The sequence below is a fragment of the Narcine bancroftii genome, unplaced genomic scaffold, assembly GCF_036971445.1.
Source record: "Narcine bancroftii isolate sNarBan1 unplaced genomic scaffold, sNarBan1.hap1 Scaffold_159, whole genome shotgun sequence".
Taxonomy (NCBI): Eukaryota; Metazoa; Chordata; class Chondrichthyes; order Torpediniformes; family Narcinidae; genus Narcine; species Narcine bancroftii.
The window spans coordinates 5,691,858-5,716,625 of NW_027211894.1; positions in this window are offsets into that span (position 1 = coordinate 5,691,858).

Consider the following 24,768-nt stretch of genomic DNA (forward strand, 5'->3'; position numbering starts at 1 on the left):
GCTTCTGATTCTGATTCCCTGCCTCTGATTCCCCGCCTCTGATTCCACATCTCTGATTCACCATCTCTGATTCCCCAATTCTGATTCCCCGCCTCTGATTCCCCGTGTTTGATTCCCTGCCTCTGATTCCCGGCCTCTGATTCCCCATCTCTTATTCACCGCCTTTGATTCGCCACCTCTGATTCCCCATATCTGATTCCCCGCCTCTGTTTCCCCGCCTCTGATTCCCCGCCTCTGATTCCCCATATCTCATTCCCCGCCTCTGAATCCCCATCTCTGATTACCGGACTCTGATTCCCCACCTCTGATTCCCGGCCTCTTATTCCCGGCATCTGATTCCGGCCTCTGATTCCCGGCCTCTGATTCCCTGCTTCTAATTCTGATTCCCTGCCTTTGATTCCCCATCTCTGATTCCGCACATCTGATTCCCTGCCTCTGATTCCCCATCTCTGATTCCCCATATCTGATTCCCCGCCTCTGTTTCCCCGACTCTGATTCCCAACCTCTGATTCCCCACCTCTGATTCCCCGCCTCTGATTCCCTGCCTCTGATTCCCTGCCTCTGATTCCCCATCTCCGATTCCGCACATCTGATTCCCCGCCTCTAATTCCCTGCCTCTGATTCCCAACCTCTGATTCCCCACCTCTTATTCCCCATATCTGATTCCCCGCCTCTGTTTCCCCGCCTCTGATTCCCCTCCTCTGATTCCCCAACTCTAATTCCCCGCCTCTGATTCCCCAGCTCTGATTCCCCGTGTTTGATTCCCTGCCTCTGATTCCCTGCCCTGATTCCCCATCTCTGTTTCACCGCCTTTGATTCGCCACCTCTGTTTCCCCATATCTGATTCCATGCCTCTGATTCCCCAACTCTGATTCCCCGCCTCTGATTCCCCAGCTCTGATACCCCGCCTCTGATTTCCCGTGTTTGATTCCCTGCCTCTGATTCCCCGCCTCTGATTCCTCATCTCTGATTCACCGCCTTTGATTCGCCACCTCTGATTCCACATATCTGATTCCCCACCTCTGTTTCCCCGCCTCTGATTCCCCGCCTCTGATTCTCCATATCTCATTCCCCGCCTCTGAATCCCCATCTCTGATTCCCGGACTCTGATTCCCCACCTCTGATTCCCGGCCTCTTATTCCCAGCCTCTGATTCCCGGCCTCTGATTCCCGGCCTCTGATTCCCCGCTTCTGATTCTGATTCCCTGCCTCTGATTCCCCATCTCTGATTCCGCACATCTGATTCCCTGCCTCTGATTCCCCACCTCTGATTCCCCATATCTGATTTCCCGCCTCTGTTTCCCCGCCGCTGATTCCGCGCCTCTGTTTCCCCATATCTAATTCTCAACCTCTGATGCCCCAACTCTGATTCCCTGCCTCTGATTCCCCGCGTTCTATTCCCTGCCTCTGATTCCCCGCCTGTGATTCCCCATCTCTGATTCACCACCTCTGATTCCCCACCTCTGATTCCCCATATCTAATTCCCCGCCTCTCTTTGCCCGCCTCTAATTCCCCGCCTCTGTTTCCCCATATCTGATTCCCCGCCTCTGAATCCCCAACTCTGATTCCCTGCCTCTGATTCCCCAGCTCTGATTCCCCGCCTTTGATTCCCCCCGTCTTATTCCCAGCCTCTGAATCCCCGTGTCTGATTTCCTGCCTCTGATTCCCCGCCTCTGATTCCCCATCTCTGATTCACAGCCTCTGATTCCCCACCTCTGATTCCCCATCTCTGATTCCGCACATCTGATTCCCTGCCTCTGATTCCCCAGCTCTGATTCCCCGCCTCTGATTCCCCAACTCTGATTCCCCGCCTCTGATTCCCCAGCTCTGATTCCCCGCCTCTGATTCCCCGTGTTTGATTCCCTGCCTCTGATTCCCCGCCTCTGATTCACCATCTCTGATTCAACGCCTTTGATTCGCCACCTCTGATTCCCCATATCTGATTCCTCGCCTCTGTTTCCCCGCCTCTGATTCCCCTCCTCTGATTCCCCATATCTCATTCCCCGCCTCTGATTCCCCATCTCTGATTCCCGGACTCTGATTCCCCACCTCTGATTCCCGGCCTCTTTTTCCCAGCATCTGATTCCGGACTCTGATTCCCGGCCTCTGATTCCCTGCTTCTGATTCCCCATCTCTGATTCCGCAAATCTAATTCCCTGCCTCTGATTCCCCACCTCTGATTCCCCAGATCTGATTCCCCGCCTCTGTTTCCCCGCCTCTGATTCCCCGCCTCTGTTTCCCCATATCTAAGTCCCCGCCTCTGATTCGCCAACTTTGATTCCCCACCTCTGATTCCCCAGCTCTGATTACCCGCCTCTGATTCCCCGCATCTGATTCCATGCATCTGATTCCCAGCCTCTGATTCCCAGCCTCTGATTCCCAACCTCTGATTCCCCACCTCTGATCCCCATATCTGATTCCCCGCCTCTGTTTCCCCGCCTCTGATTCCCCGCCTCTGTTTCCCCTTATCTGATCCCCGCCTCTATTTGCCCGCCTCTGATTCCCCGCCTCTGTTTCCCCATATCTGATTCCCCGCCTCTGAATCCCCAACTCTGATTCCCTGCCTCTAATTTCCCAGCTCTGATTCCCCGCCTCTGATTCCCCGCGTCTGATTACCGGCCTCTGATTCCCCGCCTCTGATTCCCTATCTCTGATTCACAACCTCTGATTCCCCACCTCTGATACCCCATATCTGATTCCCCGCCTCTGTTTCCCCGCCTCTGATTCCCCACCTCTGATTCCCAATATCTGATTCCCCGCCTCTGATTCCCCACCTCTGATTCCCTGCCTCTGATTCCCTGCCCTGATTCCCCATCTCTGTTTCACCGCCTTTGATTCGCCACCTCTGATTCCCCATATCTGATTCCCCGCCTCTGTTTCCCCGCCTCTGATTCCCTGCCTCTGATTCCCAACCTCTGATTCCACACCTCTGATTCCCCATATCTGATTCCCCGCCTCTGTTTCCCCACCTCTGATTCCCTGCCCCTGTTTCCCCATATCTGATTCCCTGCCTCTGATTCCCCAACTCTGATTCCCCGCCTCTGATTCCCCAGCTCTGATTCCCCGTCTTTAATTTCCGGTGTTTGATTCCCTGCCTCTGATTCCCCGCCTCTGATTCCCCATCTCTGATTCACCGCCTTTGATTCGCCACCTCTGATTCCACATATCTGATTCCCCACCTCTGTTTCCCCGCCTCTGATTCCCCGCCTCTGATTCTCCATATCTCATTCCCCGCCTCTGAATCCCCATCTCTGATTCCCGGACTCTGATTCCCCACCTCTGATTCCCGGCCTCTTATTCCCAGCATCTGATTCCCGGCCTCTGATTCCCGGCCTCTGATTCCCCGCTTATGATTCTGATTCCCTGCCTCTGATTCCCCATCTCTGATTCCGCACATCTGATTCCCTGCCTCTGATTCCCCACCTCTGATTCCCCATATCTGATTTCCCGCCTCTGTTTCCCCGCCTCTGATTCCCCGCCTCTGTTTCCCCATATCTAATTCCCAACCTCTGATGCCCCAACTCTGATTCCCTGCCTCTGATTCCCCGCGTTCTATTCCCTGCCTCTGATTCCCCGCCTGTGATTCCCCATCTCTGATTCACCACCTCTGATTCCCCACCTCTGATTCCCCATATCTAATTCCCCGCCTCTGTTTGCCCGCCTCTGATTCCCCGCCTCTGTTTCCCCATATCTGATTCCCCGCCTCTGAATCCCCAACTCTGATTCCCTGCCTCTTATTCCCCAGCTCTGATTCCCCGCCTTTGATTCCCCCCGTCTGATTCCCAGCCTCTGAATCCCCGTGTCTGATTTCCTGCCTCTGATTCCCCGCCTCTGATTCCCCATCTCTGATTCACAGCCTCTGATTCCCCACCTCTGATTCCCCATCTCTGATTCCGCACATCTGATTCCCTGCCTCTGATTCCCCGACTCTGATCCCCACCTCTGATTCCCCAGCTCTGATTCCCCGCCTCTGATTCCCCAACTCTTATTCCCCGCCTCTGATTCCCCAGCTCTGATTCACCGCCTCTGATTCCCCGTGTTTGATTCCCTGCCTCTGATTCCCCGCCTCTGATTCACCATCTCTGATTCAACGCCTTTGATTCGCCACCTCTGATTCCCCATATCTGATTCCTCGCCTCTGTTTCCCCGCCTCTGATTCCCCTCCTCTGATTCCCCATATCTCATTCCCCGCCTCTGATTCCCCATCTCTGATTCCCGGACTCTGATTCCCCACCTCTGATTCCCGGCCTCTTTTTCCCAGCATCTGATTCCGGACTCTGATTCCCGGCCTCTGATTCCCTGCTTCTGATTCCCCATCTCTGATTCCGCAAATCTAATTCCCTGCCTCTGATTCCCCACCTCTGATTCCCCAGATCTGATTCCCCGCCTCTGTTTCCCCGCCTCTGATTCCCCGCCTCTGTTTCCCCATATCTACGTCCCCGCCTCTGATTCGCCAACTTTGATTCCCCACCTCTGATTCCCCAGCTCTGATTACCCGCCTCTGATTCCCCGCATCTGATTCCATGCATCTGATTCCCAGCCTCTGATTCCCAGCCTCTGATTCCCAACCTCTGATTCCCAACCTCTGATCCCCATATCTGATTCCCCGCCTCTGTTTCCCCGCCTCTGATTCCCCGCCTCTGTTTCCCCATATCTGATCCCCGCCTCTATTTGCCCGCCTCTGATTCCCCGCCTCTGTTTCCCCATATCTGATTCCCCGCCTCTGAATCCCCAACTCTGATTCCCTTCCTCTAATTTCCCAGCTCTGATTCCCCGCCTCTGATTCCCCGCGTCTGATTACCGGACTCTGATTCCCCGCCTCTGATTCCCCATCTCTGATTCACAACCTCTGATTCCCCACCTCTGATACCCCATATCTGATTCCCCACCTCTGTTTCCCCGCCTCTGATTCCCCACCTCTGATTCCCAATATCTGATTCCCCGCCTCTGATTCCCCACCTCTGATTCCCTGCCTCTGATTCGCCAGCTATGATTCCCCGCCTCTTATTCCCCGAGTCTGATTCCCTGCCTCTGATTCCCCGCCTCTGATTCCACATCTCTGATTCACCACCTCTGATTCCCCGCGTCTGATTCCCTGCCTCTGATTCCCCATCTCTGATTCCCCATCTCTGATTCCCCAATTCTGATTCCCCTCCTCTGATTCCCCGTGTTTGATTCCCTGCCTCTGATTCCCGGCCTCTGATTCCCCATCTCTGATTCACCGCCTTTGATTCGCCACCTCTGATTCGCCATATCTGATTCCCCGCCTCTGTTTCCCCGCCTCTGATTCCCCGCCTCTGATTCCCCATATCTCATTCCCCGCCTCTGAATCCCCATCTCTGATTCCCGGACTCTGATTCCCCACCTCTGATTTCCGGCCTCTTATTCCCGGCATCTGATTCCGGCCTCTGATTCCCGGCCTCTGATTCCCTGCTTCTGATTCTGATTCCCTGCCTTTGATTCCCCATCTCTGATTCCGCACATCTGATTCCCTGCCTCTGATTCCCCATCTCTGATTCCCCATATCTGATTCCCAGCCTCTGATTCCCCGCCTCTGTTTCCCAATATCCAAGTCCCCGCCTCTGATTCCCCAACTCTGATTCCCCACCTCTGATTCCCCAGCTCTGATTCCCCGCCTCTGATTCCCCGCATCTGATTCCCTGCATCTGATTCCAAGCCTCTGATTCCCTGCCTCTGATTCCCAACCTCTGATTCCCCACCTCTGATTCCCCATATCTGATTCCCAGCCTCTTTTTCCCCGCCTCTGATTCCCCACCTCTGTTTCCCCATATCTGATTCCCGGCCTCTGATTCCCCGCCTCTGATTCCCCGCCTCTGATTCCCTGCCTCTGATTCCCCATCTCCGATTCCGCACATCTGATTCCCTGCCTCTGATTCCCCGCCTCTGATTCCCCGCCTCTGATTCCCTGCCTCTGATTCCCAACCTCTGATTCCCCACCTCTGATTCCCCGTGTTTGATTCCCCGCCTCTGTTTCCCCGCCTCTGATTCCCCGCCTCTGATTCCCCAACTCTAATTCCCCGCCTCTGATTCCCCATATCTGATTCCCCGCCTCTGTTTCCCCGCCTCTGATTCCCCGCCCCTGTTTCCCCATATCTGATTCCCTGCCTCTGATTCCCCAACTTTGATTCCCAGCCTCTGATTCCCCAGCTCTGATTCCCCGCCTCTGATTCCCCGTGTTTGATTCCCTGCCTCTGATTCCCCGCCTCTGATTCCCCATCTCTGATTCACCACCTTTGATTCGCCACCTCTGATTCCCCATATCTGATTCCCCACCTCTGTTTTCCCGCCTCTGATTCCCCGCCTCTGATTCTCCATATCTCATTCCCCGCCTCTGAATCCCCATCTCTGATTCCCGGACTCTGATTCCCCACCTCTGATTCCCGGCCTCTTATTCCCAGCATCTGATTCCAGGCCTCAGATTCCCGGCCACTGACTCCCCGCTTCTGATTCTGATTCCCTGCCTCTGATTCCCCATCTCTGATTCCGCACATCTGATTACCTGCCTCTGATTCCCCACCTCTGATTCCCCATATCTGATTCCCCGCCTCTGTTTCCACACCTCTGATTCCCCACCTCTGATTCCCCATATCTGATTCCCCAGCTCTGATTCCCCGCATCTGATTCCCCGCATCCGATTCCCCATATCTGATTCCCCGCCTCTGTTTCCCCGCCCCTGATTCCCCGCCTCTGTTTCCCCATATCTGATTCCCCGCCTCTGATTCCCAACTATGATTCCCCGCCTCTGATTCCCCAGCTCTGATTCCCTGCCTCTGATTCCCCGCGTTCTATTCCCTGCCTCTGATTCCCCGCCTGTGATTCCCCATCTCTGATAAACCACCTCTGATTCCCCACCACTGATTCCCCATATCTAATTCCCCGCCTCTGTTTGCCCGCCTCTGATTCCCCGCCTCTGTTTCCCCATATCTGATTCCCCGCCTCTGAATCCCCAACTCTGATTCCCTGCCTCTGATTCCCCAGCTTCATTCCCCGCCTTTGATTCCCCCCGTCTGATTCCCAGCCTCTGAATCCCCGTGTCTGATAACCTGCCTCTGATTCCCCGCCAGCTATGATTCCCCGCCTCTGATTCCCCGTGTCTGATTCCCTGCCTCTGATTCCCCGCCTCTGATTCCACATCTCTGATTCACCACCTCTGATTCCACGCGTCTGATTCCCCGCCTCTGATTCCCCATCTCTGATTCCCCATCTCTGATTCACCAATTCTGATTCCCCGCCTCTGATTCCCCAGCTCTGATTCCTCGCCTTTGATTCCCTTCCTCTGTTTCCCAACCTCTGATTCCCCACCTCTGATTTCCCATATTGATTCCCTGCGTCTGATTCCCCGCCTCTGATTCCCCGCCTCTGTTTCCCCATATCTGATTCCCCGCCTCTGAATCCCCAACTCTGATTCCCTGCCTCTAATTTTCCATGTCTGATTACCCGCCTCTGATTCCCCGCGTCTGATTACCGGCCTCTGATTCCCCGCCTCTGATTCCCCATCTCTGATTCACAACCTCTGATTCCCCACCTCTGATTCCCCATATCTGATTCCCCGCCTCTGTTTCCCCGCCTCTGATTCCCCACCTCTGATTCCCAATATCTGATTCCCCGCCTCTGATTCCCCACCTCTGATTCCCCGCCTCTGATTCGCCAGCTATAATTCCCCGCCTCTGATTCCCCGCGTCTGATTCCCTGCCTCTGATTCCCCGCCTCTGATTCCACATCTCTGATTCACCATCTCTGATTCCCCAATTCTGATTCCCCGCCTCTTATTCCCCGTGTTTGATTCCCTGCCTCTGATTCCCGGCCTCTGATTCCCCATCTCTTATTCACCGCCTTTGATTCGCCACCTCTGATTCCCCATATCTGATTCCCCGCCTCTGTTTCCCCGCCTCTGATTCCCCGCCTCTGATTCCCCATATCTCATTCCCCGCCTCTGAATCCCCATCTCTGATTACCGGACTCTGATTCCCCACCTCTGATTCCCGGCCTCTTATTCCCGGCATCTGATTCCGGCCTCTGATTCCCGGCCTCTGATTCCCTGCTTCTAATTCTGATTCCCTGCCTTTGATTCCCCATCTCTGATTCCGCACATCTGATTCCCTGCCTCTGATTCACCATCTCTGATTCCCCATATCTGATTCCCCGCCTCTGTTTCCCCGACTCTGATTCCCAACCTCTGATTCCCCACCTCTGATTCCCCGCCTCTGATTCCCTGCCTCTGATTCCCTGCCTCTGATTCCCCATCTCCGATTCCGCACATCTGATTCCCCGCCTCTAATTCCCTGCCTCTGATTCCCAACCTCTGATTCCCCACCTCTGATTCCCCATATCTGATTCCCCGCCTCTGTTTCCCCGCCTCTGATTCCCCTCCTCTGATTCCCCAACTCTAATTCCCCGCCTCTGATTCCCCAGCTCTGATTCCCCGTGTTTGATTCCCTGCCTCTGATTCCCTGCCCTGATTCCCCATCTCTGTTTCACCGCCTTTGATTCGCCACCTCTGTTTCCCCATATCTGATTCCATGCCTCTGATTCCCCAGCTCTGATTCCCCGCCTCTGATTTCCCGTGTTTGATTCCCTGCCTCTGATTCCCCGCCTCTGATTCCCCATCTCTGATTCACCGCCTTTGATTCGCCACCTCTGATTCCACATATCTGATTCCCCACCTCTGTTTCCCCGCCTCTGATTCCCCGCCTCTGATTCTCCATATCTCATTCCCCGCCTCTGAATCCCCATCTCTGATTCCCGGACTCTGATTCCCCACCTCTGATTCCCGGCCTCTTATTCCCAGCCTCTGATTCCCGGCCTCTGATTCCCGGCCTCTGATTCCCCGCTTCTGATTCTGATTCCCTGCCTCTGATTCCCCATCTCTGATTCCGCACATCTGATTCCCTGCCTCTGATTCCCCACCTCTGATTCCCCATATCTGATTTCCCGCCTCTGTTTCCCCGCCGCTGATTCCCCGCCTCTGTTTCCCCATATCTAATTCTCAACCTCTGATGCCCCAACTCTGATTCCCTGCCTCTGATTCCCCGCGTTCTATTCCCTGCCTCTGATTCCCCGCCTGTGATTCCCCATCTCTGATTCACCACCTCTGATTCCCCACCTCTGATTCCCCATATCTAATTCCCCGCCTCTCTTTGCCCGCCTCTAATTCCCCGCCTCTGTTTCCCCATATCTGATTCCCCGCCTCTGAATCCCCAACTCTGATTCCCTGCCTCTGATTCCCCAGCTCTGATTCCCCGCCTTTGATTCCCCCCGTCTTATTCCCAGCCTCTGAATCCCCGTGTCTGATTTCCTGCCTCTGATTCCCCGCCTCTGATTCCCCATCTCTGATTCACAGCCTCTGATTCCCCACCTCTGATTCCCCATCTCTGATTCCGCACATCTGATTCCCTGCCTCTGATTCCCCAGCTCTGATTCCCCGCCTCTGATTCCCCAACTCTGATTCCCCGCCTCTGATTCCCCAGCTCTGATTCCCCGCCTCTGATTCCCCGTGTTTGATTCCCTGCCTCTGATTCCCCGCCTCTGATTCACCATCTCTGATTCAACGCCTTTGATTCGCCACCTCTGATTCCCCATATCTGATTCCTCGCCTCTGTTTCCCCGCCTCTGATTCCCCTCCTCTGATTCCCCATATCTCATTCCCCGCCTCTGATTCCCCATCTCTGATTCCCGGACTCTGATTCCCCACCTCTGATTCCCGGCCTCTTTTTCCAGGCATCTGATTCCGGACTCTGATTCCCCGCCTCTGATTCCCCGCCTCTGTTTCCCCATATCTGATCCCCGCCTCTATTTGCCCGCCTCTGATTCCCCGCCTCTGTTTCCCCATATCTGATTCCCCGCCTCTGAATCCCCAACTCTGATTCCCTGCCTCTAATTTCCCAGCTCTGATTCCCCGCCTCTGATTCCCCGCGTCTGATTACCGGACTCTGATTCCCCGCCTCTGATTCCCCATCTCTGATTCACAACCTCTGATTCCCCACCTCTGATACCCCATATCTGATTCCCCACCTCTGTTTCCCCGCCTCTGATTCCCCACCTCTGATTCCCAATATCTGATTCCCCGCCTCTGATTCCCCACCTCTGATTCCCTGCCTCTGATTCGACAGCTATGATTCCCCGCCTCTTATTCCCCGAGTCTGATTCCCTGCCTCTGATTCCCCGCCTCTGATTCCACATCTCTGATTCACCACCTCTGATTCCCCGCGTCTGATTCCCTGCCTCTGATTCCCCATCTCTGATTCCCCATCTCTGATTCCCCAATTCTGATTCCCCTCCTCTGATTCCCCGTGTTTTATTCCCTGCCTCTGATTCCCGGCCTCTGATTCCCCATCTCTGATTCACCGCCTTTGATTCGCCACCTCTGATTCGCCATATCTGATTCCCCGCCTCTGTTTCCCCGCCTCTGATTCCCCGCCTCTGATTCCCCATATCTCATTCCCCGCCTCTGAATCCCCATCTCTGATTCCCGGACTCTGATTCCCCACCTCTGATTTCCGGCCTCTTATTCCCGGCATCTGATTCCGGCCTCTGATTCCCGGCCTCTGATTCCCTGCTTCTGATTCTGATTCCCTGCCTTTGATTCCCCATCTCTGATTCCGCACATCTGATTCCCTGCCTCTGATTCCCCATCTCTGATTCCCCATATCTGATTCCCAGCCTCTGATTCCCCGCCTCTGTTTCCCAATATCCAAGTCCCCGCCTCTGATTCCCCAACTCTGATTCCCCACCTCTGATTCCCCAGCTCTGATTCCCCGCCTCTGATTCCCCGCATCTGATTCCCTGCATCTGATTCCAAGCCTCTGATTCCCTGCCTCTGATTCCCAACCTCTGATTCCCCACCTCTGATTCCCCATATCTGATTCCCAGCCTCTTTTTCCCCGCCTCTGATTCCCCACCTCTGTTTCCCCATATCTGATTCCCGGCCTCTGATTCCCCGCCTCTGATTCCCCGCCTCTGATTCCCTGCCTCTGATTCCCCATCTCCGATTCCGCACATCTGATTCCCTGCCTCTGATTCCCCGCCTCTGATTCCCCGCCTCTGATTCCCTGCCTCTGATTCCCAACCTCTGATTCCCCACCTCTGATTCCCCGTGTTTGATTCCCCGCCTCTGTTTCCCCGCCTCTGATTCCCCGCCTCTGATTCCCCAACTCTAATTCCCCGCCTCTGATTCCCCATATCTGATTCCCCGCCTCTGTTTCCCCGCCTCTGATTCCCCGCCCCTGTTTCCCCATATCTGATTCCCTGCCTCTGATTCCCCAACTTTGATTCCCAGCCTCTGATTCCCCAGCTCTGATTCCCCGCCTCTGATTCCCCGTGTTTGATTCCCTGCCTCTGATTCCCCGCCTCTGATTCCCCATCTCTGATTCACCACCTTTGATTCGCCACCTCTGATTCCCCATATCTGATTCCCCACCTCTGTTTTCCCGCCTCTGATTCCCCGCCTCTGATTCTCCATATCTCATTCCCCGCCTCTGAATCCCCATCTCTGATTCCCGGACTCTGATTCCCCACCTCTGATTCCCGGCCTCTTATTCCCAGCATCTGATTCCAGGCCTCAGATTCCCGGCCACTGACTCCCCGCTTCTGATTCTGATTCCCTGCCTCTGATTCCCCATCTCTGATTCCGCACATCTGATTACCTGCCTCTGATTCCCCACCTCTGATTCCCCATATCTGATTCCCCGCCTCTGTTTCCACACCTCTGATTCCCCACCTCTGATTCCCCATATCTGATTCCCCAGCTCTGATTCCCCGCATCTGATTCCCCGCATCCGATTCCCCATATCTGATTCCCCGCCTCTGTTTCCCCGCCCCTGATTCCCCGCCTCTGTTTCCCCATATCTGATTCCCCGCCTCTGATTCCCAACTATGATTCCCCGCCTCTGATTCCCCAGCTCTGATTCCCTGCCTCTGATTCCCCGCGTTCTATTCCCTGCCTCTGATTCCCCGCCTGTGATTCCCCATCTCTGATAAACCACCTCTGATTCCCCACCACTGATTCCCCATATCTAATTCCCCGCCTCTGTTTGCCCGGCTCTGATTCCCCGCCTCTGTTTCCCCATATCTGATTCCCCGCCTCTGAATCCCCAACTCTGATTCCCTGCCTCTGATTCCCCAGCTTCATTCCCCGCCTTTGATTCCCCCCGTCTGATTCCCAGCCTCTGAATCCCCGTGTCTGATAACCTGCCTCTGATTCCCCGCCAGCTATGATTCCCCGCCTCTGATTCCCCGCGTCTGATTCCCTGCCTCTGATTCCCCGCCTCTGATTCCACATCTCTGATTCACCACCTCTGATTCCACGCGTCTGATTCCCCGCCTCTGATTCCCCATCTCTGATTCCCCATCTCTGATTCCCCAATTCTGATTCCCCGCCTCTGATTCCCCAGATCTGATTCCTCGCCTTTGATTCCCTTCCTCTGTTTCCCAACCTCTGATTCCCCACCTCTGATTTCCCATATTGATTCCCTGCGTCTGATTCCCCGCCTCTGATTCCCCGCCTCTGTTTCCCCATATCTGATTCCCCGCCTCTGAATCCCCAACTCTGATTCCCTGCCTCTAATTTTCCATGTCTGATTACCCGCCTCTGATTCCCCGCGTCTGATTACCGGCCTCTGATTCCCCGCCTCTGATTCCCCATCTCTGATTCACAACCTCTGATTCCCCACCTCTGATTCCCCATATCTGATTCCCCGCCTCTGTTTCCCCGCCTCTGATTCCCCACCTCTGATTCCCAATATCTGATTCCCCGCCTCTGATTCCCCACCTCTGATTCCCCGCCTCTGATTCGCCAGCTATGATTCCCCGCCTCTGATTCCCCGCGTCTGATTCCCTGCCTCTGATTCCCCGCCTCTGATTCCACATCTCTGATTCACCATCTCTGATTCCCCAATTCTGATTCCCCGCCTCTGATTCCCCGTGTTTGATTCCCTGCCTCTGATTCCCGGCCTCTGATTCCCCATCTCTTATTCACCGCCTTTGATTCGCCACCTCTGATTCCCCATATCTGATTCCCCGCCTCTGTTTCCCCGCCTCTGATTCCCCGCCTCTGATTCCCCATATCTCATTCCCCGCCTCTGAATCCCCATCTCTGATTACCGGACTCTGATTCCCCACCTCTGATTCCCGGCCTCTTATTCCCGGCATCTGATTCCGGCCTCTGATTCCCGGCCTCTGATTCCCTGCTTCTAATTCTGATTCCCTGCCTTTGATTCCCCATCTCTGATTCCGCACATCTGATTCCCTGCCTCTGATTCCCCATCTCTGATTCCCCATATCTGATTCCCCGCCTCTGTTTCCCCGACTCTGATTCCCAACCTCTGATTCCCCACCTCTGATTCCCCGCCTCTGATTCCCTGCCTCTGATTCCCTGCCTCTGATTCCCCATCTCCGATTCCGCACATCTGATTCCCCGCCTCTAATTCCCTGCCTCTGATTCCCAACCTCTGATTCCCCACCTCTGATTCCCCATATCTGATTCCCCGCCTCTGTTTCCCCGCCTCTGATTCCCCTCCTCTGATTCCCCAACTCTAATTCCCCGCCTCTGATTCCCCAGCTCTGATTCCCCGTGTTTGATTCCCTGCCTCTGATTCCCTGCCCTGATTCCCCATCTCTGTTTCACCGCCTTTGATTCGCCACCTCTGTTTCCCCATATCTGATTCCATGCCTCTGATTCCCCAGCTCTGATTCCCCGCCTCTGATTTCCCGTGTTTGATTCCCTGCCTCTGATTCCCCGCCTCTGATTCCCCATCTCTGATTCACCGCCTTTGATTCGCCACCTCTGATTCCACATATCTGATTCCCCACCTCTGTTTCCCCGCCTCTGATTCCCCGCCTCTGATTCTCCATATCTCATTCCCCGCCTCTGAATCCCCATCTCTGATTCCCGGCCTCTTATTCCCAGCCTCTGATTCCCGGCCTCTGATTCCCGGCCTCTGATTCCCCGCTTCTGATTCTGATTCCCTGCCTCTGATTCCCCATCTCTGATTCCGCACATCTGATTCCCTGCCTCTGATTCCCCACCTCTGATTCCCCATATCTGATTTCCCGCCTCTGTTTCCCCGCCGCTGATTCCCCGCCTCTGTTTCCCCATATCTAATTCTCAACCTCTGATGCCCCAACTCTGATTCCCTGCCTCTGATTCCCCGCGTTCTATTCCCTGCCTCTGATTCCCCGCCTGTGATTCCCCATCTCTGATTCACCACCTCTGATTCCCCACCTCTGATTCCCCATATCTAATTCCCCGCCTCTCTTTGCCCGCCTCTAATTCCCCGCCTCTGTTTCCCCATATCTGATTCCCCGCCTCTGAATCCCCAACTCTGATTCCCTGCCTCTGATTCCCCAGCTCTGATTCCCCGCCTTTGATTCCCCCCGTCTTATTCCCAGCCTCTGAATCCCCGTGTCTGATTTCCTGCCTCTGATTCCCCGCCTCTGATTCCCCATCTCTGATTCACAGCCTCTGATTCCCCACCTCTGATTCCCCATCTCTGATTCCGCACATCTGATTCCCTGCCTCTGATTCCCCAGCTCTGATTCCCCGCCTCTGATTCCCCAACTCTGATTCCCCGCCTCTGATTCCCCAGCTCTGATTCCCCGCCTCTGATTCCCCGTGTTTGATTCCCTGCCTCTGATTCCCCGCCTCTGATTCACCATCTCTGATTCAACGCCTTTGATTCGCCACCTCTGATTCCCCATATCTGATTCCTCGCCTCTGTTTCCCCGCCTCTGATTCCCCTCCTCTGATTCCCCATATCTCATTCCCCGCCTCTGATTCCCCATCTCTGATTCCCGGACTCTGATTCCCCACCTCTGATTCCCGGCCTCTTTTTCCCAGCATCTGATTCCGGACTCTGATTCCCGGCCTCTGATTCCCTGCTTCTGATTCCCCATCTCTGATTCCGCAAATCTAATTCCCTGCCTCTGATTCCCCACCTCTGATTCCCCAGATCTGATTCCCCGCCTCTGTTTCCCCGCCTCTGATTCCCCGCCTCTGTTTCCCCATATCTAAGTCCCCGCCTCTGATTCGCCAACTTTGATTCCCCACCTCTGATTCCCCAGCTCTGATTACCCGCCTCTGATTCCCCGCATCTGATTCCATGCATCTGATTCCCAGCCTCTGATTCCCAGCCTCTGATTCCCAACCTCTGATTCCCCACCTCTGATCCCCATATCTGATTCCCCGCCTCTGTTTCCCCGCCTCTGATTCCCCGCCTCTGTTTCCCCATATCTGATCCCCGCCTCTATTTGCCCGCCTCTGATTCCCCCCCTCTGTTTCCCCATATCTGATTCCCCGCCTCTGAATCCCCAACTCTGATTCCCTGCCTCTAATTTCCCAGCTCTGATTCCCCGCCTCTGATTCCCCGCGTCTGATTACCGGCCTCTGATTCCCCGCCTCTGATTCCCCATCTCTGATTCACAACCTCTGATTCCCCACCTCTGATACCCCATATCTGATTCCCCGCCTCTGTTTCCCCGCCTCTGATTCCCCACCTCTGATTCCCAATATCTGATTCCCCGCCTCTGATTCCCCACCTCTGATTCCCTGCCTCTGATTCCCTGCCCTGATTCCCCATCTCTGTTTCACCGCCTTTGATTCGCCACCTCTGATTCCCCATATCTGATTCCCCGCCTCTGTTTCCCCGCCTCTGATTCCCTGCCTCTGATTCCCAACCTCTGATTCCACACCTCTGATTCCCCATATCTGATTCCCCGCCTCTGTTTCCCCACCTCTGATTCCATGCCCCTGTTTCCCCATATCTGATTCCCTGCCTCTGATTCCCCAACTCTGATTCCCCGCCTCTGATTCCCCAGCTCTGATTCCCCGCCTTTAATTTCCGGTGTTTGATTCCCTGCCTCTGATTCCCCGCCTCTGATTCCCCATCTCTGATTCACCGCCTTTGATTCGCCACCTCTGATTCCACATATCTGATTCCCCACCTCTGTTTCCCCGCCTCTGATTCCCCGCCTCTGATTCTCCATATCTCATTCCCCGCCTCTGAATCCCCATCTCTGATTCCCGGACTCTGATTCCCCACCTCTGATTCCCGGCCTCTTATTCCCAGCATCTGATTCCCGGCCTCTGATTCCCGGCCTCTGATTCCCCGCTTATGATTCTGATTCCCTGCCTCTGATTCCCCATCTCTGATTCCGCACATCTGATTCCCTGCCTCTGATTCCCCACCTCTGATTCCCCATATCTGATTTCCCGCCTCTGTTTCCCCGCCTCTGATTCCCCGCCTCTGTTTCCCCATATCTAATTCCCAACCTCTGATGCCCCAACTCTGATTCCCTGCCTCTGATTCCCCGCGTTCTATTCCCTGCCTCTGATTCCCCGCCTGTGATTCCCCATCTCTGATTCACCACCTCTGATTCCCCACCTCTGATTCCCCATATCTAATTCCCCGCCTCTGTTTGCCCGCCTCTGATTCCCCGCCTCTGTTTCCCCATATCTGATTCCCCGCCTCTGAATCCCCAACTCTGATTCCCTGCCTCTTATTCCCCAGCTCTGATTCCCCGCCTTTGATTCCCCCCGTCTGATTCCCAGCCTCTGAATCCCCGTGACTGATTTCCTGCCTCTGATTCCCCGCCTCTGATTCCCCATCTCTGATTCACAGCCTCTGATTCCCCACCTCTGATTCCCCATCTCTGATTCCGCACATCTGATTCCCTGCCTCTGATTCCCCGACTCTGATCCCCACCTCTGATTCCCCAGCTCTGATTCCCCGCCTCTGATTCCCCAACTCTGATTCCCCGCCTCTGATTCCCCAGCTCTGATTCACCGCCTCTGATTCCCCGTGTTTGATTCCCTGCCTCTGATTCCCCGCCTCTGATTCACCATCTCTGAATCAACGCCTTTGATTCGCCACCTCTGATTCCCCATATCTGATTCCTCGCCTCTGTTTCCCCGCCTCTGATTCCCCTCCTCTGATTCCCCATATCTCATTCCCCGCCTCTGATTCCCCATCTCTGATTCCCGGACTCTGATTCCCCACCTCTGATTCCCGGCCTCTTTTTCCCAGCATCTGATTCCGGACTCTGATTCCCGGCCTCTGATTCCCTGCTTCTGATTCCCCATCTCTGATTCCGCAAATCTAATTCCCTGCCTCTGATTCCCCACCTCTGATTCCCCAGATCTGATTCCCCGCCTCTGTTTCCCCGCCTCTGATTCCCCGCCTCTGTTTCCCCATATCTAAGTCCCCGCCTCTGATTCGCCAACTTTGATTCCCCACCTCTGATTCCCCAGCTCTGATTACCCGCCTCTGATTCCCCGCATCTGATTCCATGCATCTGATTCCCAGCCTCTGATTCCCAGCCTCTGATTCCCAACCTCTGATTCCCCACCTCTGATCCCCATATCTGATTCCCCGCCTCTGTTTCCCCGCCTCTGATTCCCCGCCTCTGTTTCCCCATATCTGATCCCCGCCTCTATTTGCCCGCCTCTGATTCCCCGCCTCTGTTTCCCCATATCTGATTCCCCGCCTCTGAATCCCCAACTCTGATTCCCTGCCTCTAATTTCCCAGCTCTGATTCCCCGCCTCTGATTCCCCGCGTCTGATTACCGGACTCTGATTCCCCGCCTCTGATTCCCCATCTCTGATTCACAACCTCTGATTCCCCACCTCTGATACCCCATATCTGATTCCCCACCTCTGTTTCCCCGCCTCTGATTCCCCACCTCTGATTCCCAATATCTGATTCCCCGCCTCTGATTCCCCACCTCTGATTCCCTGCCTCTGATTCGCCAGCTATGATTCCCCGCCTCTTATTCCCCGCGTCTGATTCCCTGCCTCTGATTCCCCGCCTCTGATTCCACATCTCTGATTCACCACCTCTGATTCCCCGCGTCTGATTCCCTGCCTCTGATTCCCCATCTCTGATTCCCCATCTCTGATTCCCCAATTCTGATTCCCCTCCTCTGATTCCCCGTGTTTGATTCCCTGCCTCTGATTCCCGGCCTCTGATTCCCCATCTCTGATTCACCGCCTTTGATTCGCCACCTCTGATTCGCCATATCTGATTCCCCGCCTCTGTTTCCCCGCCACTGATTCCCCGCCTCTGATTCCCCATATCTCATTCCCCGCCTCTGAATCCCCATCTCTGATTCCCGGACTCTGATTCCCCACCTCTGATTTCCGGCCTCTTATTCCCGGCATCTGATTCCGGCCTCTGATTCCCGGCCTCTGATTCCCTGCTTCTGATTCTGATTCCCTGCCTTTGATTCCCCATCTCTGATTCCGCACATCTGATTCCCTGCCTCTGATTCCCCATCTCTGATTCCCCATATCTGATTCCCAGCCTCTGATTCCCCGCCTCTGTTTCCCAATATCCAAGTCCCCGCCTCTGTTTCCCCAACTCTGATTCCCCACCTCTGATTCCCCAGCTCTGATTCCCCGCCTCTGATTCCCCGCATCTGATTCCCTGCATCTGATTCCAAGCCTCTTATTCCCTGTCTCTGATTCCCAACCTCTGATTCCCCACCTCTGATTCCCCATATCTGATTCCCAGCCTCTTTTTCCCCGCCTCTGATTCCCCACCTCTGTTTCCCCATATCTGATTCCCGGCCTCTGATTCCCCGCCTCTGATTCCCCGCCTCTGATTCCCTGCCTCTGATTCCCCATCTCCGATTCCGCACATCTGATTCCCTGCCTCTGATTCCCCGCCTCTGATTCCCCGCCTCTGATTCCCTGCCTCTGATTCCCAACCTCTGATTCCCCACCTCTGATTCCCCGTGTTTGATTCCCCGCCTCTGTTTCCCCGCCTCTGATTCCCCGCCTCTGATTCCCCAACTCTAATTCCCCGCCTCTGATTCCCCATATCTGATTCCCCGCCTCTGTTTCCCCGCCTCTGATTCCCCGCCCCTGTTTCCCCATATCTGATTCCCTGCCTCTGATTCCCCAACTTTGATTCCCAGCCTCTGATTCCCCAGCTCTGATTCCCCGCCTCTGATTCCCCGTGTTTGATTCCCTGCCTCTGATTCCCCGCCTCTGATTCCCCATCTCTGATTCACCACCTTTGATTCGCCACCTCTGATTCCCCATATCTGATTCCCCACCTCTGTTTTCCCACCTCTGATTCCCCGCCTCTGATTCTCCATATCTCATTCCCCGCCTCTGAATCCCCATCTCTGATTCCCGGACTCTGATTCCCCACCTCTGATTCCCGGCCTCTTATTCCCAGCATCTGATTCCAGGCCTCTGATTCCCGGCCTCTGACTCCCCGCTTCTGATTATGATTCCCTGCCTCTGATTCCCCATCTCTGATTCCGCACATCTGATTACCTGCCTCTGATTCCCCACCTCTGATTCCCCATATCTGATTCCCCGCCTCTGTTTCCACGCCTCTGATTCCCCACCTCTGATTCCCCATATCTGATTCCCCAGCTCTGATTCCCCGCCTCTGATTCCCCGCATCCGATTCCCCATATCTGATTCCCCGCCTCTGATTCCCAACTATGATTCCCCGCCTCTGATTCCCCAGCTCTGATTCCCTGCCTCTGATTCCCCGCGTTCTATTCCCTGCCTCTGATTCCCCGCCTGTGATTCCCCATCTCTGATAAACCACCTCTGATTCCCCACCACTGATTCCCCATATCTAATTCCCCGCCTCTGTTTGCCCGCCTCTGATTCCCCACCTCTGTTTCCCCATATCTGATTCCCCGCCTCTGAATCCCCAACTCTGATTCCCTGCCTCTGATTCCCCAGCTTCATTCCCCGCCTTTGATTCCCCCCATCTGATTCCCAGCCTCTGAATCCCCGTGTCTGATAACCTGCCTCTGATTCCCCGCCTCTGATTCCCCATCTCAGATTCACCGCCTCTGATTCCCCACCTCTGATTCCCCATCTCTGATTCCGCACATCCGATTCCCTGCCTCTGATTCCCCGACTCTGATTCCCCACCTCTGATTCCCCAGCTCTGATTTCCCGCCTCTGATTCCACAGCTCTGATTCCCCGCCTCTGATTCCCCGTTTTTGATCCCCTGCCTCTGATTCCCCGCCTCTGATTCCCCATCTCTGATTCATTGCCTTTGATTCGCCACCTCTGATTCCCCATATCTGATTCCTCGCCACTGTTTCCCCGCCTCTGATTCCCCGCCTCTGGTTCCCCATATCTCATTCCCCGCCTCTGATTCGCCAGCTATGATTCCCCGCCTCTGATTCCCCACGTCTGATTCCCTGCCTCTGATTCCCCGCCTCTGATTCCACATCTCTGATTCACCACCTCTGATTCCACGCGTCTGATTCCCCGCCTCTGATTCCCCGTCTCTGATTCCCCATCTCTGATTCCCCAATTCTGATTCCCCGCCTCTGATTCCCCAGCTCTGATTCCTCGCCTCTGATTCCCTTCCTCTGTTTCCCAACCTCTGATTCCCCACCTCTGATTTCCCATATTGATTCCCTGCGTCTGATTCCCCACCTCTGATTCCACGCGTCTGATTCCCCGCCTCTGATTCCCCGTCTCTGATTCCCCATCTCTGATTCCCCAATTCTGATTCCCCGCCTCTGATTCCCCAGCTCTGATTCCTCGCCTCTGATTCCCCGCCTCTGGTTCCCCATATCTCATTCCCCGCCTCTGATTCGCCAGCTATGATTCCCCGCCTCTGATTCCCCACGTCTGATTCCCTGCCTCTGATTCCCCGCCTCTGATTCCACATCTCTGATTCCCCGCCCCTGATTCCCCAGCTCTGATTCCCCGCATCTGATTCCCCGTGTTTGATTCCCTGCCTCTGATTCCCGGCCTCTGATTCCCCATCTCTGATTCACCGCCTTTGATTCGCAACCTCTGATTCCCCATATCTGATTCCCCGCTTCTGTTTCCCCGCCTCTGATTCCCCGCCTCTGATTCCCCATATCTCATTCCCCGCCTCTAAATCCCCATCTCTGATTCCCGGATTCTGATTCCCCACCTCTGATTCCCGACCTCTTATTCCCGGCATCTGATTCCGGCCTCTGATTCCCGGCCTCTGATTCCCTGCTTCTGATTCTGATTCCCTGCCTCTGATTCCCCATCTCTGATTCCGCACATCTGATTCTCTGCCTCTGATTCCCCACCTCTCATTCCCCATATCTGATTCCTCGCCTCTGTTTCCCCGCCGTTGATTCCCCGCCTCTGTTTCCCAATATCTAAGTCCCCGCCTCCGATTCCCCAACTCTGATTCCCCACCTCTGATTCCCCAGCTCTGATTCCCCGCCTCTGATTCCCCGCATCTGATTCCCTGCAACTGATTCCAAGCCTCTGATTCCCTGCCTCTGATTCCCAACCTCTGATTCCCAACCTCTGATTCCACACCTCTGATTCCCCATATCTGATTCCCCGCCTCTGTTTCCCCGCCTCTGATTCCCCGCCTCTGATTCCCCATATCTCATTCCCCGCCTCTGATTCCGCATCTCTGATTCCCGGACTCTGATTCCCCACCTCTGATTCCCGGCCTCTTATTCCCGGCATCTGATTCCGGCCTCTGATTCCCGGCCTCTGATTCCCTGCTTCTGATTCTGATTCCCTGCCTCTGATTCCCCATCTCTGATTCCGCACATCTAATTCCCTGCCTCTGATTCCCCACCTCTGATTCCCCATATCTGATTCCCCGCCTCTGTTTCCCCGCCTCTGATTCCCCGCCTCTGTTTCCCCATATCTAAGTCCCCGCCTCTGATTCCCCAACTTTGATTCCCCACCTCTGATTCCTCAGCTCTGATTCCCCGCATCTGATTCCCCGCATATGATTCCATGCATCTGATTCCCAGCCTCTGATTCCCAGCCTCTGATTCCCAACCTCTGATTCCCCACCTCTGATTCCCCATATCTGATTCCCCGCCTCTGTTTCCTCGCCTCTGATTCCCCGCCTCTGTTTCCCCATATCTGATCCCCGCCTCTATTTGCCCGCCTCTGATTCCCCGCCTCTGTTTCCCCATATCTGATTCCCCGCCTCTGAATCCCCAACTCTGATTCCCTGCCTCTAATTTCCCATGTCTGATTCCCCGCCTCTGATTCCCCGCGTCTGATTACCGGCCTCTGATTCCCCGCCTCTGATTCCCCATCTCTGATTCACAACCTCTGATTCCCCACCTCTGATTCCCCATATCTGATTCCCCGCCTCTGTTTCCCCGCCTCTGATTCCCCACCTCTGATTCCCAATATCTGATTCCCCGCCTCTGATTCCGCACCTCTGATTCCCCACCTCTGATTCGCCAGCTATGATTCCCCGCCTCTGATTCCCCGCGTCTGATTCCCTGCCTCTGATTCCCCGCCTCTGATTCCACATCTCTGATTCACCACCTCTGATTCCCCGCGTCTGATTCCCCGCCTCTGATTCCCCATCTCTGATTCCCCATCTCTGATTCCCCAATTCTGATTCCCCGCCTCTGATTCCCCAGCTCTGATTCCTCGCCTCTGATTCCCTTCCTCTGATACCCAACCTCTGATTCCCCACCTCTGATTTCCCATATTGATTCCCTGCGTCTGATTCCCCGCCTCTGATTCCCCAACTCTGATTCCCCGCCTCTTATTCCCCAGCTCTGATTCCCCGCCTCTGATTCCCCGTGTTTGATTCCCTGCCTCTGATTCCCGGCCTCTGATTCCCCATCTCTGATTCACCGCCTTTGATTCGCGACCTCTGATTCCCCAAATCTGATTCCCCGCCTCTGTTTCCCCGCCTCTGATTCCCCGCCTCTGATTCCCCATATCTCATTCCCCGCCTCTGAATCCCCATCTCTGATTCCCGGACTCTGATTCCCCGCCTCTGTTTCCCAATATCTAAGACCCCGCCTCTGATTCCCCAACTCTGATTCCCCACCTCTGATTCCCCAGCTCTGATTCCCCGCCTCTGATTCCCCGCATCTGATTCCCTGCATCTGATTCCAAGCCTCTGATTCCCTGCCTCTGATTCCCAACCTCTGATTCCCCACCTCTGATTCCCCATATCTGATTCCCCGCCTCTGTTTCCCCGCCTCTGATTCCCCACCTCTGTTTCCCAATATCTGATTCCCGGCCTCTGATTCCCCGCCTCTGATTCCCCGCCTCTGATTCCCTGCCTCTGATTCCCCATCTCCGATTCCGCACATCTGATTCCCTGCCTCTGATTCCCCGCCTCTGATTCCCCGCCTCTGATTCCCTTCCTCTGATTCCCAACCTCTGATTCCCCACCTCTGATTCCCCATATCTGATTCCCCACCTCTGATTCCCCACCTCTGATTCGCCAGCTATGATTCCCCGCCTCTGATTCCCCGCGTCTGATTCCCTGCCTCTGATTCCCCGCCTCTGATTCCACATCTCTGATTCACCACCTCTGATTCCCAGCGTCTGATTCCCCGCCTCTTATTCCCCATCTCTGATTCCCCATCTCTGATTCCCCAATTCTGATTCCCCGCCTCTGATTCCCCAGCTCTGATTCCCCGCGTCTGATTCCCTTCCTCTGATACCCAACCTCTGATTCCCCACCTCTGATTTCCCATATTGATTCCCTGCGTCTGATTCACAGCCTCTGATTCCCCAACTCTGATTCCCCGCCTCTGATTCTCCAGCTCTGATTCCCCGCCTCTGATTCCCCGTGTTTGATTCCCTGCCTCTGATTCCCGGCCTCTGATTCCCCATCTCTGATTCACCGCCTTTGATTCGCCACCTCTGATTCCCCAAATCTGATTCCCCGCCTCTGTTTCCCCGCCTCTGATTCCCCGCCTCTGATTCCCCATATCTCATTCCCCGCCTCTGAATCCCCATCTCTGATTCCCGGACTCTGATTCCCCGCCTCTGTTTCCCAATATCTAAGTCCCCGCCTCTGATTCCCCAACTCTGACTCCCCACCTCTGATTCCCCAGCTCTGATTCCCCGCCTCTGATTCCCCGCATCTGATTCCCTGCATCTGATTCCAAGCCTCTGATTCCCTGCCTCTGATTCCCAACCTCTGATTCCTCACCTCAGATTCCCCATATCTGATTCCCCGCCTCTGTTTCCCCGCCTCTGATTCCCTACCTCTGTTTCCCAATATCTGATTCCCGGCCTCTGATTCCCCGCCTCTGATTCCCCGCCTCTGATTCCCTGCCTCTGATTCCCCATCTCCGATTCCGCACATCTGATTCCCTGCCTCTGATTCCCCGCCTCTGATTCCCCGCCTCTGATTCCCTTCCTCTGATTCCCAACCTCTGATTCCCCACCTCTGATTCCCCATATCTGATTCCCCGCCTCTGTTTCCCCGCCTCTGACTCCCCGCCTCTGATTCCCCATATCTCATTCCCCGCCTCTGATTCCGCATCTCTGATTCCCGGACTCTGATTCCCCACCTCTGATTCCCCATATCTGATTCCCCGCCTCTGTTTCCCCGCCTCTGATTCCCCAACTCTGATTCCCCGCCTCTGATTCCCCAGCTCTGATTCCCCGCCTCTGATTCCCCGTGTTTGATTCCCTGCCTCTGATTCCCCGCCTCTGATTCCCCATCTCTGATTCAACGCCTTTGATTCACCATCTCTGATTCCCCATATCTGATTCCTCGCCTCTGTTTCCCCGCCTCTGATTCCCCTCCTCTGATTCCCCATATCTCATTCCCCGCCTCTAATTCCCCATCTCTGATTCCCGGACTCTGATTCCCCACCTCTGATTCCCGGCCTCTTATTCCCGGCATCTGATTCCGGCCTCTGATTCCCGGCCTCTGATTCCCTGCTTCTGATTCCCCATCTCTGATTCTGCAAATCTAATTCCCTGCCTCTGATTCCCCACCTCTGATTCCCCATATCTGATTCCCCGCCTCTGTTTCCCCGCCTCT